The 6,000-nt window shown below is 52.5% G+C and overlaps 1 non-coding gene across 1 annotated transcript; it reads left to right on the plus strand.

Annotated features, from left to right (window-relative positions):
- Positions 1-981: 981 nt before the first annotated feature.
- On the plus strand, positions 982-1,142 carry LOC144122244 (U1 spliceosomal RNA). The gene has a single exon (XR_013312861.1). It is a non-coding gene; the product is annotated as a U1 spliceosomal RNA (small nuclear RNA).
- The last annotated feature ends 4,858 nt before the right edge of the window (positions 1,143-6,000 follow it).

Here is a 6,000-nt window from a genome sequence, read left to right on the forward strand (position 1 = left end):
GGGATAAAGGAGGAAGTTAAAGAAGAAAGGAAGAAAGAGGTGCCGTAGTGGAGGGCTCCGGAATATTTTCGACCGCCTGGGGATCTTTAACGTGCAGTGACATCCCACAGCACACGGGCGCCTTAGCGTTTTGTCTCCACAAAAACGCAGCCGCCACGGTCGGGTTCGAACCCTGTAACACTCCGGATCAGTAGCCGAGCGCGCTAATTACTGAGCCACCGCGGCGGGTCGGAGCCGAAGTGAAAATCTGCAAGTGTGCTGTGCGGTCTCAAGGGCACGTTCAAGAACTCCTGCTGATCGAAATTAATCCCGATCGAACTCAACTAAGTCGCCCCTCATAGCTTTCGTCGCGTCGGGACGTTGAACCTCACTTACAACTCTAGCTGAGGCTTTGCACCACCATTATATATATATTTTTAGAAAAAGTAGAAAGAATGTTCAGCGATTTAAAAATAATTTCTACCACCTGGAGATCTTTAACGTGCACTGACATCGCACAGCACGCAGGCGCCTTAGCGTTTTTCCTGCATAAAAACGCAGGCGCCGCGGTCGGGCTCGAACCCGGGCACTCCACTACGGCAAGACTTTCTTCCTTTCTTCTTTCACTCCCTACGTTATCCCTTCTTTTACGGCGCGGTTCTCGTGTCCGCCGATACATGAGACAGATACTCCGCCGTTTCCTTTCCACAAGATCTAATTATTATTATTTAAAAATAAAGGAAGTGTTTGTAGGTGGCGCCATACCTGCTTGACCAATGAACGTATATAGAACCTCGAAAGCGCGTTTAAACAACTTAATCCTAGAATGAAATTAACAGAGTGATTAAACGTTTGACAATAAAAAATGGAATAGGAAAACTACCTTAAATTACTGTTTGAAGTTTTATTTCTGAGTTTAAAATTTACTTAAATCACAATGCTCCCTGGCAACTCTATGGCGGTCGCAGTTAATGGGTGCGCAGTACCTAGAAATTGATCGGCATACTTACTGGTGCTGGGGCTAAATGGGTCAAGATGGAGGAGCCCCCAGGTCGAGACGCGGGCTTTGCACTGCGCCTGCGTTGACGCCTGCCACTTCCTCAATCGAGGCAGATGGGGCATATAATTTTTGGTAGTGGGGGATCGCGCGCGCGCATCCCCCGACCATTATTCAATTCCAAAAATCAGAATCCTATATGCACTTTGGACCCGCCGTGGTGGCTCAGTGATTAGGACACTCGGCTACTGATCGTGAGCTTCTGGGTTCGAACCCGACCGCGGCGGCTACGTTTTTATGGAGGCAAAACGCTAAGGCGCATGTGTGCTGTTAGATGTCAGTGCACGTTAAAGATCGCCAGGTGGTCGAAATTATTCCGGAGCCCTCCACTACGGCACCTCTCACTTCCTTTGTTCTTTCACTTCCTCCTTTATCCCTTCCTTTATGGTGTGGCTCAGCTGGCGTAGTATCTAGATACTGCGCTATTTCCTTCCCCGAAAACCAATTAATAATAATAATAATATTATTATTATTATTACTACACAATTTCGTTTTATCGGGGCATGTTCGTTTTGTCTGGTTACGACATACTACACCACCATATACAACGTTAATATTGATTAGATGCGACATACTACACCCTATCCTACGTAACAGTACTTTATGGTGGTAGTGGTTGTTTATTAAGATAATAGTAAAAAGTAAGGAAAAGATTTTTGCTAGCCCCGGCATCTGCCATCGATAACTGAAGCACCTGAGCTGGGGCAGCGGAAATAAAGGACAGCAGGCAGAATGGAGAAATGAAATGAAAGAGGTGAAGGGACAGGAATAGAGGACAGGGGGAGAAGTAATGTCTACAAACTATTTACACAATAAGAAATGTGTCAAGGTTGTGCGCGTGATTAGTTCATTTTAGAGTAATTAAATCACACACGCGCACAGCTCTGTGTTGGTTACAACTGGAGTGGGGCATCTAGTTATAAATCGTTCAAGGTAGAACTCGCGGAGCGTTCGGTCACTGCGTGTAACTATCTGACGGAGAACAGACGGGACGTCAAGCCTGTGTGTTCGAGGAATGCACAGAGGCTCACCAAAGTTCGCTCACGAGTGCGCGCACTGCCCTGCGGCCACAATAGCGTCTTGATGGAGTCTGGTAGTATGCCCTGCGCCCTATAGGCCGCGAGCATATCGCAACGAGCATCGGCGAACGCGGAACAGCGAAGGAGCAGGTGTTCTAGTGTTTCCACTGCACCGCATCCGTCCCACACATCACTCGTCGCGATTCCGTGACGCACCCGTCGTTCCCCGGGCCACACGCAGCCAATGCGCGCGCGGAGGATCATTGCACGTTGTGACCATGTAAGTGCGCGACAGCCAGTGACACTGTCGATGCGCTCACCTCCCGCGATGCGTGGGATCGAGGGTGCAGCTTTCGGAGGTCGTGGATGGCCGCACGCACGTCTCCAGCGCAAGGGGCAGATCGCTGCAGGTAGTTGGTGCTGCGCAGGGCAGGTCGTTGGTCAGCTTCTTCGTGCCGGCGATGCCGGCCTTCGTTGCCGGCGATGCCGCAGTGACCGGGCACCACTGTGCACGCACAGCACAACCTCTCTGCCGCCTCGAGGCGCTCGATGCGCGAGCGAATTTCTCGCACTAGTGGGGTACCGCGGCCGTTATATTGCAGGCGGCTGAGGGCGGGGCGGGAGTCGCACAGCAGAGCACTCCTGGGTGGCAGTGGGCCGAGGGTGAGCAGCAGATCCAGCCCGAGCCGGATCCTCAACTCCGCCGTGGTGGAGGAGCACAGGAAGGTTGCGTGTTGCTGGCTGTGCAGTCGCAGGGCGGGGATAGTAGCCGCCGCAGCAAGGGAGCAGCTTTCGCGGGCCACTGAGCCGTCGGTGTACATGAGGTACTTTATACCGCAATATCATAATTTGTTATGATGCCACACATCAAGTTACTTTCGGCAGCACGGTTTGAGGACACTATCTGCGGACGCCACTTTATCGTCCCATGGCATCCACCGGAGTATATGGCCATAAATGCTTTCTCTTTAACAAAACTAACTGGACATTTTTGATTTAGTGAAGTGCCTTGAGCGTACATGAGCAGTTGTGAGTAAGCTAATTAAGAATTAGCATCGTCATTCAGTTCCACTGTGCACATCCTAGCGTGTGCGCTGTGAAATAAAAAGCGCGAGCCAGCCATCGTTTCACTGTTGCCGGCTAACGTCCTTAGAATGACTGGGAAAGAATCACGAGCTCCATATCAAAATACACAGCTCTGCCCCGCCGTGAAGCGAAGTGCCGAATGAAATCCCACGGAGAGAGAGAAAAACTATTATTACGAAGGAATTGAGGGCATGACCTTGTTTCTCCAGCGGTCACTCTTCGGCGCAATAAAGTGATTAGTTCTTCTAAAAGCCTAGTAACTCAAAAATAAAAAAGTAATATCAGCGTAAATATTTACCAAAAGCTTCTCTACCAAAATAAACTTCAAAACTATTTCTCGTGTACATAGAGCAACTCAAGAAACTTCTCTCCCCACATGGACGCCATCTGGACGCCGCGCGATGCAAACGTGCTCCGCATGGGCTCCCGCTCTTTGGCCAATTTCTGTCGTTTTTACAAAGCCAGTGTCCGGGACCGCGTTTCTGGAGGTCGGTGAAGGGGTCCGTAACCACCTGTCATCACTTTTTGGAATATTTTCGGCACTTTCCGCGCTTTTTAGGATGTTTTCCTGCCGAGCCAAGCCAGCGCGCGGTTGGGTCTAACGCCTCGCAGCGTTAGGCTTAGACCACGCGGTCGGCTCCGTATCTGTCCTAGATGGAGTACGCTGTGCAAGGGGAGGAAATATACACGGACAAATTCAACGTCCAGCATTGGGATACCGTTTTGCGGTTTCACGACCGACATCGAGCCAGGAAGGAGCTCGCAAGTACGCCGAACCCTAGTACCGCCAAGTCCACGGTAAAGAAATCTGGCGGGGCTGCCGCCAAGTCAGCCGTCAAGAAGTCGCAGGTGTAAAGCCGACCACCCAGAAAACAGCAGCCGCCACTGCCACTGCTTCCAGTTGATGACTACAAGGTTGTGGTGAGGCCATGTGGCGGACTTAGCCTCCGCATGGTCGGGACGCCGACCATCTTCACCGCCGTACGCCGAGAACTCGGCCTCAACTACCAAGAGGCAATGAAGATAGACCGTCTTCGTGTTAATCCAGTGAACATCACGTTCACAATTCGTACTCCGGTGGATGCCAGAGCACAAAGGTATGTCGCCTGAGGAATCTGCAACTCGAAGACCAGACCTTCGAGATGAGTGCCTACCTGCCACCCCCGTACGACTCGGTCCGAGGAATCATCTACCAAGCCCACAGCGGTGAAAACTACAAGGACATCATGGATGGCCTGATCCGGCGCTTCCCATTTAAATGGCACATCTGCCTTCGTCAGTTGGGTCAGGGGCTCGGCGATGCGCGAAAAGTTTTTCACAAATTGTCGGTAATATGCGCACAGTCCGAGAAATCTGCACAATGCTTTCTTATCGGCCGCTGGTGGAAAGTGTTCAATAGCAGTTGTTAGGTACGGGTATGGGAGTACTCCCACCTTGCTATCGATGTGGCCTAGAAACACCATCTCTTCATGGGCAAAGTGGCACTTATCTGCTTTCAAGGTTAGGCCAGACGACTTGATGACGTCTAGTTCTGTTCAGTCTTTTGAGGTGCTCTTCATAGTTCGAGGGTAAGACAATGTGGAAATATGGCGCGGGAACAGCCTTCCGCCCCTCCCCCCCCGCACTCCCACTCCGCGGATGCAGCGTTCCCGCTCGCTAATCGCGGATGGGGTTCGTGCTCGAGGGACAAAGGGAAGGGATGACAATAGCGTTAACACTCATATGCTTTTTATTACAGTTGAAATTAATACATAGAGTGGGCCAGCTAGCTACAAAACATCAACGAGGCATTCCTCGGAAGCGGAAGGCAACGTAAGAAGGACTTCCGATTTGCCGGCTGGGGCAGGGGTGCGACTTGGGAAGTATCGGCGGCGAACATTTGTATGCGCCGACAATGGCGGCCGGATTTTCCCGCGCGCGCCGCATTCTTGAGGCACAGCCATTCCCTAGCATTTGTTGGAGAGGTCCACCAGAGCGTGCGTTTGCTGCGCTCGCTTCGCTGCCTGGAACCAGAAGTCCAAGGGCAAGGCATAACGGATCCCCTTGCGCCTGCCGCAGAAGGTGACGGGAGCGTACGGCTCCAACCGCTCCTGACGCTGGCCGGATCCCGAAGAGGCTCTGTCCGGTTCCGCAGAATTCCGCGTAACCTACGAGGTGGCACTCCCGTCGCCGTTCCCTTTCCCCCATGAGGGAGACCTCCCTCCTCGCCCAGCCGGGGCTGTCCCGACGCACACCGATGGAGATGGTCTGCCGCGCCGAAATGGAGGGGAAAACAGGTTTCCACATCCCTCTCTCCTTAAATGTCAGCCCCTGGTTGAACTCATCTATGGAGGCCAACGAAGAAGGGCCACGAGTGTTGCGGTGATTACTGCAAGACAGCTCGTACAGGCGGAGTGCCGGGGTCATCCGACGAGCAGCAAGGTCACCGGGCACCCGTCCTTGTCCCGCGGCAGGCATCCAAAATTAGCGTGCCGGGAGGGTGTTGTTCGCACCGACGCGCCTTTGTTGGAAGATAGGGGGGCTGGCTCCCCCGCTCTCGTAGCCGCTGCAAACTGCTCGACGGAGACTCTGCAGCTCGATGACTCACGGCCGCAAGGCAGCAGGCAGGGGCCCATACAATGGACAGCAGGCCGGGGCAGCTTCTATTGAACTCTGCATATCGCTCCTAGGATCTCCAAAAGTGTGAATCAAAAACAATGGAGACCGCGCAAACTCACCATTTGGTAAAATGCCGAGCAATGCAAGTGCCAAACAATAGTATCCGGCACCGCCCAAACGCTCGGTTCATTTGAACGTAGCTGGCTCTCTTCTGTCGAAGCACATTCGCGGTTCGCTTTCCGGCATGGTGGTGTTAAGCTC

The sequence above is a fragment of the Amblyomma americanum genome, chromosome 2 (assembly GCF_052857255.1).
Source record: "Amblyomma americanum isolate KBUSLIRL-KWMA chromosome 2, ASM5285725v1, whole genome shotgun sequence".
Lineage (NCBI taxonomy): Eukaryota > Metazoa > Arthropoda > Arachnida > Ixodida > Ixodidae > Amblyomma > Amblyomma americanum.